Below are 11,449 nucleotides of genomic sequence, written 5' to 3' on the forward strand. Positions count from 1 at the left end.
CGACCAACCTACCCGATATAATTGTCCGTTCGAAAAGTCAGATAAGTAAGGCTGCCATAGAGGGCGGGAGTGGCGGGTTTGATGCCGTTTTTCGATTTCAGGGGCTTTTTAAATATTGCTCGATTAAACAACTATCTCAAAGTCTCTCCTTCCCGTTTTAAGCTAATATTTCGAAAGTGATATAGGGCCCTCGCTCTCTGGGGGTTTAGCGGGGCGGGTCCGGCGGGGAAGGATGGCCTTTTTTTTAGCGTTACGGTCTCCTCTTGTGAGATTGTGACATGTCGTTAGTCGACCAACCTACTCGTTGAAATTGTCTGTTCTAAAAGACAGATAAGTAAGGTTACCATGGAGGGCGGGAGTGGCGGGTTAAACGCGTTTTATTTGTGGACATTTTTGAGTGTTTTAAGCGAAATTACACTCCGAAACCAAACCTTTTCTGCGTTTCTGGTCTTTCTATGCAATATGAGTTGTTTCTAATGATCAGCTCGTATAATTCATTAAAACAACTATACCCTCAATAAGTTCCAGTGTGCCCATCTTGGTTTTGGGGACATTTCGACTGTTTATGGGCTACTGCACCAATTTTGGACCAGTTTGAAAGTTGCAGCGGTGTATATAGCTACAGAGCGGCGACCTACACAGCTCGCCAGCACTCTTCCTCTGACCTATCGAAGTGGATCAACCTTTCGTCGACCAGTATTTATTTTATATATCTATTGTATTTTGTAAATTAGTTTCTTGTTTTTTGGTTTCATAATTTATCTAATTTTATTTTTATCTAAAAGGCCTTTTTATTTTTACTTTTATTCATTATTTTATTCTTCTTTTGTTTATTTTATGTTTTTTTTTGTTTTGTTTTTAAAAATCTATTAATTAAATAGTCACAACGCAAAATAATATAATTAATACTCACAGTGTTTTTTTTATTTATTTATTGCTATTTACAATTGTACATTATAATACATTTAGTAAATCTGATCTAAGTTAAATTTGAGTGTTTTAGTGTCACGAGTAGAGAAACTACCGATTGGTAGCACTCTAATGACATTAGCAAGTCTCGTGGCCATCTTCGTTTCAGGCGCCTCGGAGGATTGTCAGGAATGGAAGAGGATGCAATATTAGAAACTAGGGGGTTTAGAGAGTGATTTAGAGAGGGAGTGGTTAGAGAGTTTATAATGGAAGGAGTGATATCTGGTTCGGGCTAGATCGGTTACATAGGGAACATTAAGGTCTTTATGTATGATTTTATTTGTGACAAAGTAAGGAGCATTGAGGATTTTGGATTGTAAGGATTGAATACGAGAGGAATTCGAAGATTTAGTGGAGCCCCAAAGCTCAACTCCATATGTCCAGATTGGCCTTATTACAGTCATGTAGATCAGTCTTTTGTAATGTGTTGGAAGTTTAGACCGTTTGTCTAGTAAGTGCTGTAATATTCGAAATTGACTTGCAGTTTCCTGTCTTTTCTGTCTGGTGTGAGGATTCCAGGTTAATCGCTTGTCCAAATGCAGTCCAAGGTAGCGGATCTGTTCGATAGGGGTAAGAGTAACATCATTAAATGAAACTGTATGGCAGTCAGTAGGTTTACGACGAAGTGTAAAGGTGATTTGATGGGATTTGATGGAATTTATTTTAATTCTCCAATTACGACACCAATCTTCGAGGGCTGTGATATGGGATTGGAGATTTTGGGATACAATTAATGGGTTATTATTAACAGCGAGCACACATGTGTCATCGGCATACGAGGTGAGGATAGTGTTAGGATTGGTTGGAATGTCAGCTGTATAGACGGTGTAGAGGATGGGACCAAGGATACTACCTTGAGGAACACCAGCGGACTGAGAATAGAGGGATGAATAGGAACCATTGTGGTTTACTTGGAAAAATCTATCAATGAGAAAGGAACGAATGATGAGAAAGTATGAAGGAGGTAGGAATTTACGGAGTCTGTAAAGCAGTCCCGGGAGCCAGACTCGATCAAAAGCCTGCTTTATATTGATAAATGTAATATTTTTTTTTTCTGTTGAGTATAAATAACGTTATTTCTTATTAATATGGCATTATAAATAGTTATTCGTTCAATTAGAACTAATCCAGAAGGGAACATTTACAATCGTCTGTCTCCAAATTTAGCATGACTCCGTAAATTCAAGTTTGTAAAACAGTCCCGGGTGACTCGATCAAAAGCCTGATTTTATGTTTAAGTTTAATAAATGGTTAGATTAACCAAATAAATGTTTATATCCGAACCAGTTAGTTGTTTTTGTTCTTTTAAAGTCAATTTGAGATGGTTTTAACAAGTAATACATTCTCAACTTCTCACGTTATATTAATGAGTTATGTAGCAAATAAGATCTCTATCCCCCTCCAAAAAATTTCCATTGTGAATGCAATCCCTCACTAAAGGGCTACTAACGTGTCCCAAACACTCCACTAAACATGATCTTGACCGACATTGCTGCAAATATGCATTTCAAGCCGTTTCTTCAATTTCAGGTGCTTTTTAAATATTGCTCAATTTAACTACCTTAAAGTTTTCTCTTCCTGTTTTAAGGAAATATTTCAAAAGTGATAAAGGACTGTCGCTCCCTGCGGGTCTTAGTGTGAAGAACGGCCTTTTTTTATTGCTCGATTCAACTACCTTAAAGTCTTCTCTTCCCGCTTAATTTAAAATATTCCCGGAAATATTTAAAAAGTGACTGTGTCCATTCATTAAAAAAATCCTTAATCCTCTCTGTATGTGATAGAAAGGAATGAATGGTGATTCATTTCGAAGAGCTCACACTTTTTGTCTCTAATCATTCATGACTAATTCAGTGAAAATTGTTTGTTTACTAACTTTATGATCATATCCAATTTGAATCCTAAAAAAGGCTCGGAAAATTTATGTAAGTAGTAAATCAAGTTAAAGAATACAGTTAACCACAATATTTGTATTATGCTTCGCTTACCATTTTGTTGATTAAAATTTTTAAGACTGATTTACAATAAATGTTTTTGCTAGATATGGAGGGAGAACTCATGTCAAAATTATATATTTTCTTAATGGCATAAGCAATATCCCGAACAAGGGATGACCTGTTTTCCGAATAACTCGAAGAGCGAGCAAATATCAATCTCTCAAGCCATCTTCGGCCATTAGCCGCCCGCTCCTAAAACAATTTCCCAAAAGCCCAGCTTCAGGTACGTTCAGAATTTCCAGCCCCGAGGCAATCACCCGAGGCTAAAATTGAATTCCCCCTCCCCGGATAGGACCACTTGGAATATCGGCCCACGGTCGCCCCATTTCCCAGCTTAGAGCGGGAAATTACCTACCCCTAGCCGACAGATTGGCTAATTTAAAACCAAACAATACCTGGCCCAGGATCTGGGCGTAAATCGCAGAGGGGGTGTGATAATCGATCCTTTCAGTGATTTGTTTCTAAGATTTAGAAATATTTTATTTCAAGAAACACTATACTAATTTTCAAACACTTATGATCTGCATGTGAAAAATAGCATGTCGATTAGCTATGCAATGAGAGAGTTTAGTTAACACCAGAGTATTATAGTGGCCCAAAGTATGTTGGTCATAAATGAGCCAAATTCAGCTCAACTCATTCAAGTCACATGGAGTATAATATGAAACTGTTCATGAGATAAATCTATCTGTTAGGTTTAAATCATTCCGCATTATTTTCGTTGTAATTTCTGTAATATTCTTAATTAATGTTTATTTAAAAACAGTTTAACTTAATTTCTTAGTATCTAATTGCTAACTTAAAAGAACAATATTAACTAACTTAGGCCCTATACTTTCTTATTCTACCTAAATCTGTGCTATTCTGATATATGTATATATACCTATTCCTAAGTTCTTCTTCTTCTTCTTTGATCTTCCCTTTTAAATGGCCAAGTCTGGGAAGTACTCTTGTGATCCTCCAGGTCGCCGTACAGCTTATTCAACAAGTCAGTAGGTTCAGGCCATCTCTGCTTCCGTTTTTCCTCCATTAGGACACATGTTTGGAAAATGTACTCGGTTGTCTGTTCTCCCCTTCCACATTCACACAGAGGGCTAGGACTTATTTCGAATATTTTATAGAGGTGAGCGTTGAGCACGTTATGTCCAGTTCTTGAGCGAAATATCAGGAATTGCTCTTTTCTGGAAAGTTGGTAATATGGATCTTGGGGTTTGAAGTTTGAATGCTTATCATTCCATCTCTCCTGAATCGGGGCTTTGTTTTTGGTTTTAACTTCCTCAAGTCTCTGTGTGGAGGTGATTTGAGGCAATTGGGAACCTTCTTTTCGCATATCAACCAGTCCATTTCCCACTATTCCATATTGCCCAGGTATCCACTTCAGGGTTACATTCTCCTAGATGGCGGTAGCATTCTCTAACTCAGTGGTAAGCATAGCAGCTCAACTTTCCACTTGGACTTTAGGTTCAAAATAACTGAAGCCGCGTCGGTCAGAAAGACTATTTTGGAGTTGCTGACTCTTTCTGAGATCCAGTAAGATTCTTGATGCAACCAGTGAGTCTTGCTCAGCTCTTTAATTAGTGGTATTTAATCCTGTGGGTATCGCTTTCTCCAGTATATGACTTTGGAAATTCCATATGAATCCCATCACCTCCATTCTTAATAGCTTTCTCAGCTGAACCATCTGTATAGACCCTAGTCCACTTGCTCTTTGGGTAGGTGGTGTTTATTTATTCAAGTACCCTGGCTTTAATTTTCAATGGATGATTGCATGAGAGGGAGAGGGGGAGGGAGGGAGGGAGAGGGAGATAGTGTGTGTGTGTGTGTGTGAGAGAGAGAGAGAGAGAGATTCCAAATTCACAGTTTTTCATCTAACTTTAGCTCACAGAAAACCAACAACACACCAGACTCCACATCAATGTCCATCAATTAGGATATTATAAGAAAAAATTTTTTTTCTCTCCCTCTCTACTTGTCTCGTACATAATATCCCTATATTTGAAAATTAATGTTTTGTCGTTTGAGAACAAATCCTAGGGAACGAACTGTTGTTGGAACATATTTTTTTTGTTGATGATTAAAAGTGACTCTTAAAAACACAGAGCTTTTTTACATATTTATAAACTTTAATTCTATAAATACTACTGTATGTTATGTTTTTTTTTCAAAACCTCTCTGACACACAATATAGATGTTGGGAAGTTATTGATTGACTTGAAATAAACTTTTAATTGGATCAAATGATTTATTTTTCACGTTTGTGAGTTGTAGTAGGACATGTTCCGTCATTATGCCCCCTCTGTATCAGACCTAACAGATGAAAAACAAACTTTAACAGATTTAATCACTCGTAAAGTGATTAATAATAAATAATCATTTAATTTCAGAAATCAGTCAGCGTTTTCGCTTTCTTTTATTAGTGATATTGAGTTAATTAATTAATACAATGTATATATTTTTTTAATTGCTTTTATTGGAATTAGATAAAATTTGTAAAAAAAACAAAAACTTAATTATAAATAAGAGATGAGAAAAAAAAACAACAAAACAAAAAGGTAGTTACATTTGTTCTATTATTCTATTGGTGAAGTAAAAGGTTATTAAGTATAAGGGTTTTAAACGAGGGTTGGTACATGACATATGTTAGGAAATGGAGTTCCAGTGATATGCAGCTTGATTAAAAAATGATTTATCAAACGCTGCAGTTCGGTTAGGTTAGGGGGGGTAAATATCAGATAACCGGGATTGGATTGAGGATTTGAATTGGATGTTTTCTAGGATCTAGGAAGTGCGCTGAGTACTAATTGCTTGGAATAGAAAGGAAGCTAGGAAATACTGGCATCGGAAGGATGGATAGAGGCACTTCAGATCGGCGTAATACTGGGTTATGTGCGTATCTCTGCTGATCCCGAAAATAAATCGTACTGTGTGATTCATTAGACGTTTAAGTTTAGATTCGAAATTATCCGAGAGTCCACCATATACCAAGCGGCCAACTTCAAAGTGGAGGAAACTAAGAGTTGACGGGTTTTAAATGGAAGGAGATAACGGATTCTATTGAATTGCTTCTGAATAGCTATGGCTCGACTGGAAATTCGGGCAATGTATGGTTTCGAGGATAAAGTTTGATCAAAAGTGACTTCAAAATTTTTGACTGACGTAAGGAATGAGATAGGAGTGTTGTTTAAGATAAGGTTGTGAGACCTGGGTTAGATTTAAGGAGAGAGGGAGATCTAATTTCGACAGCTTTAGTCTTTTCGGCATTTATATCAATGTATGTTTATATCACTCATATCCGTTTGTAAATTACATGTATTATTTATGTTTTTTGTAATATAATATTATGATAAGGCCCAACAGACAATGACCAATGGCACTGTCACTGTAATTATAAAAATAAATTTACTTTAGTCATGATGAGGATTATATAAGTAGTTATGAGTAAGGTCATTATATTTAAAGTATTAAGGATGTATACTAGTGACCAGGTACAAATCCAAGAAGTTATTAACAAAAGCTAAGAAATTATCGAAGACCTTGCCCTTCAAGATAAAAAATAAAGGAGATTAGTAACAATCCGTATCGTACAGACACTAATTTATAAATGTAGGTGGAGCCAAATAATTAAAGTAGGGTCAGTTCTTAAATACTTTCAACCAATGAAAACTAAGAAACGAAAATGGACCGCCCTAAAAATATAAGGCTCTCTGAGAAAATCTCCCGAGGGAGGGGCGGAATTTTTCCGTGGACATCTTCCCCATGGTCTGCCTTACTCAACATTAAAGAACATAATTGGAGAAGATCAACTACAAGAGAAAATATAAACAGCAATTACATTCATAATAAAATAACAATTGCAATTGTTTCACAAAAAACAAGATAACAAGTAATTAATAAAAGGATTTTTTTGTTTATATGGATTGTTTTTGTTCATAGCACTGATGAAGGCAAGAAATTCTGGCCGAAACGTTGGAAATAATAAATAAGTCTTTTTAACTTATTTTAACACGGTGAATCATCTTCAAAAATATAATTTGACTTGTACACCAAAGTAAAAAATCATAGGTCAACCAATACATTCAGAATTTGAATTAATGGCATATATATGAGTATAGTTGAATTGAGCATTGGCGAAAATCAATATTTATAAAGTGAAATTATAAAACTAGTTATGTAATATATTTTTGGAATTTAATGTAAAATCATATTATTTTTTTTTTACAATTTCTGAATATTGTAATGAGTTCTATTTTAATTCTACACGGGAGGTGGTATCAGAAATAATTATTTTAATATTACGGTTTATTAAGGGATACTATTATAAATATTCAACATTAGATGTTTGTTTATTGTGTACTAAATGATTCACTTAGTAAATTATATTTTATATTATCTCCCCGTACTGTTCTCAGGTGCAATTATCAGATAAATTAGGTATCATTTTAATTACTATGGTCCATATTAATTATGAGAGTTGTTTTATTAATTAATAATGCTTCATCTAGTAAACATTTATATTTTAAATTAAATAATTAACAAAAACAAAACTCCCTCACCCTTTAGGGACAAAAATACTCAAAGACAAACCAGCCAAAAATGACTAATTGTTTAGTTAAGAAATTTAATTTAATAATATTTAATTATTATAAGTACTGGAGGAATAAATATATTAATAAATTAATTCCGTTACTTTACGTTTTTAATTATTATAAACTTTTTTATATTATTTCAGGTTATTCAAAGTCAAAATTATATTTGAAATTGGTACTGTGGGTGTATGAACCTGTTCATAAATTTGTATTTTTTATTCTTAGAGTTAGAGTTACTCTGAAGTTGTTTAAATTCTGTTTGGTTTGTAAGACATATATAGTCATAGAATCAATACATTTTTTACAATTTAATTGATAAATAACGTTAGTTTTGTCTAGTACATCGATTTTGTTGTTTTGATAGCTAGTGTATAATTTTTTTTAATTTATTCTTTTTTTTTTCTAAATTTTTAATTTTTACATGTCTTTAAACGTGTTCATAAATTTTTTTGTTACATACTAATATGTGTAATACTATAAATTTACTTCTGGTGTCTATTGTAATAGGCGTACAGGCATTATTATAATTGACGCCTATAGTTCCATTATTATCAATTATACTTTTTAAAACGTGCGTTATAATATTATTTTTACGTTAAATATTATCTGATGAAAATGTAGCAATTTGTTGTTTGTTATTGTTATATTTTTATAAAATTAACTACTATTGCTACTTCTATCTATATGTATGTATAATTTCCTCCCACCATTTCTCTATGTATAGTTTAATATTGCAATGAATCAATTTATATAATTTTTGTAAATTATTTACTTCAATGAATTGGTTTATATAATTTTTTGTAAATTATTGGTAATAAGTCATCTATATACTTAACTAATAAATTTAAGTTTTAATAATTTATTTTAGGCTATATTCAGTTATGGTTAATTAAATGTCTGCTATTTTACACTCATAGAACCTCTCCTATTGGTATTACATTTATCATCCGATAAAAAATCCTTTATAAGTACTATAGTAATATCCAAAACACAATCTGATTTCATCTATGTATTTTTTTTATTTTTTAAAATAAATTTTATATATCAATATATAGTTAATTAATAAACTTTTCGTCAATTGAGACAGTACATAAATATATCTCATAAATTGGGTGCCCTAATTGGGTTAAAATCTAGCGGTCTAGCGTGATTCTGCCCAAATCACCTCCTTGCATAACCGTTGGTCTAGTAACAGTACTTCTTTACAAAGTACTGCACCTTCATGGGTTGTGGTGATATAGATTTTATTTTTCTAAAGTGTTATTTAGTATTTAGAAAAAATATCAATGAAGTTTGATGTTGGATGGATTGACTCTACAGGGTTAATTAACAAAGTTCGGATAGTCCAACTGATTTCTGACATTAAGGGCCGGTTAAACCAATCTCTGGAAAAACAAAGATTTTTATAACCTAGATTAGTCTGAGGGTAAAGTAAAACTCTAGGAAATAAGCGACCTGTTTTTTTATTCTACAATTTTGTTAACCCGGTTACCATGGTTACCTGAAACTAAAATAACTATAACCTTTTTAAGCATAATTATAACCTTTTTATATTTTCTTCCAAACTTTTTACATTTTTGTAACTTAAGCACAGCTAAGGTAAGTAATATTTATCATATTATAAGTACTATAAAATTATATCAATAGTAAATCATAATTTATTAGAACAAATAATGATTTTTTTTTTCAATTCATCCGCAGGGACAAATCATCATTATTAAACAACTGGAATAATGAATCAAAAGGTTGCATTTTATGTTTACTCAAATAACTTAAGTTTACATAAAATTAATAGAAAACCTGAAAAATTATCTTGATTTCAGTTATTATGTTTTCTCATCAGTGCAACTACATTGATTTTTTTTTTTTTTTTTAGCATGAACAATAGAAGCCTGAATTTCTCCCCCAGAGGTGAAAATTCTCCTAAAATATATTTCAGCAATTATTTTCATCATCGAAAAGAAAAAAAAAGATTGGAAATACACGAAATAATATAATACACCTTCGCTTGATAACAAATCCAACAAGAACTATGGAAGTTTCCTTGTATATTACCAACTTAAAACGTAGATTTGCTCTGAATCTCCTGATTTGCTCTTAACCTGCTCTTATAGGCCGATAGAGTTTATCACCAGATTTTAAGGTTAACTTTTTAGTTACAACGGATAATTATTGAGCTTCCCCAGATTTGACTAATCGTAGTATAAATAGTGATGGTGAAACCGGCATTGAATATTTTACTTTCACATCCCATATATGGAATATATAGTCCTTGTAAGTATCTCAAAATGTTTTGTGTGTGTAAATGTCGAGTAATTTATTAATGTTATTTGTGTATGTATCTGTGAACAGGCGAGTTTAAATACGAAAAGACTTAAATCAAATATTAAAGAAAGGCGTGTGCCTGGAATGATACAATAGCTTTTTTGATAAAACAAACTGACCAGAAATACTACTTTATATATTAGATTTTTACCATTTGTGCGATTTTCCCGCAAACTGCTCAGAAGATTTTGTTAGATCAAATACAAGCAAGAGATCTTTAATATCAGCTGGCTGTTATATTCATTGAAATAAACAGACAAAATGGTTTCCTCTCAAGTACCATTGAAATCATTGTTTTTGAAATAACTACCTCGCATTATAGGTAGTAATTAATACTGGATAAATATAAAATATGAAAAAATTTATATTAAATTCGAGGAAATTCTAATTTATTACAAAATTCTGACCTACATATCAATCATAAGGCATATCTGGAGCTTTGGGTCTCCACTATATCTTTGAACTCCTCTCGTATTCGATGTTATAATCCAAAATCCTTCCTAAAATTCTCAATGCTCATTACTTTGTCACAAATAAAATAATACATAAGGACCTTAATGTTCAATATGTAACTGATCTAGCCCGAACCAAATATCAATCCTTCCATTATTATTCTCTCCAACCACCTAAAACCCTCTAGTTTCTAACTTTGCTTCTTCTTCTATTCCTGATAATCCTCCGAGGCACCTGAGAAGAAGAATGCTTCCAGACCTATTGTAGAAATATCAATGGGTACCAATGGGTAGTTTCTCTACACGCCTGCATCACTCCATTTTGATCTTACATCAAATTTACTTAATGTGTATTTATGTAAATAAAGGTGTGAATAGCAATAAATAAATAAAAAAAAAAGCTGAAATATTTTTCTCACACAAACTACCAGAAATTAGATTAATAATATAGACGTATAATATATCCTTGGAAAGCCAAAGATTTTTTTAAACTTTTATTGGAATGATACATTCTGTCACACTCAAGGGCAATGGGTGTAAGCACTCATACATCATACCATACATACATACTCGTATTAATCAAAAATAAAAAGTAAAGACATAATGATAATAAATACAATAATATAATTTTTTTTATTTAATACCAGATCAGCCTGGTGGGGATGTTAATGTTTGTGTAACATATTAATGTTAGTGTATCAAGTTTTATTTCACTTTTTCGTATATATGATTTAGAACAAAAATGTGATTTTGCAAGTTCATATTTGACGAGTGCAAAATATTCCGCTTTATAAATCCAATTATACTAATTGCCTGATTGTAAGCGAGGGAGGATAAATAAAGCGGGATAGGATTACCAGCATTGCATTCAACGAAATGATATAGAACATTAGAATAGGAGGGACTCCATGGAGAGGAGGAAAATAATGAAGACTTACATTTTATTTTTAATGATGTCAGCTTCTGTCTCAGCACCGTCTCCCTAACTCAAGAAGGAATGAAAAATATCTCTTCTATCATTGCAACACTATAACAAAGAACAATGCAAAATAGTAGAGGGTAGAGCTAAAACTAACTTTATTTTGAGAGCTAACATAAAATATGTGGAAAAATTAAATAACAT

At 32.7% G+C, this 11,449-nt stretch overlaps 1 long non-coding RNA gene across 1 annotated transcript; it reads left to right on the plus strand.

Moving 5' to 3' along the window:
• The first annotated feature begins 9,065 nt into the window (after positions 1 to 9,065).
• On the plus strand, positions 9,066 to 9,752 carry LOC136796793 (uncharacterized). Its single transcript, XR_010844544.1, has 3 exons — positions 9,066 to 9,148; positions 9,251 to 9,294; positions 9,426 to 9,752. It is a non-coding gene; the product is annotated as an uncharacterized lncRNA (long non-coding RNA).
• Positions 9,753 to 11,449: the final 1,697 nt, after the last annotated feature.

This window comes from Halyomorpha halys, unplaced genomic scaffold (genome assembly GCF_000696795.3).
Source record: "Halyomorpha halys isolate HHAL.00 unplaced genomic scaffold, Hhal_1.1 Scaffold2011.1, whole genome shotgun sequence".
In the NCBI taxonomy this organism is placed as follows: domain Eukaryota; kingdom Metazoa; phylum Arthropoda; class Insecta; order Hemiptera; family Pentatomidae; genus Halyomorpha; species Halyomorpha halys.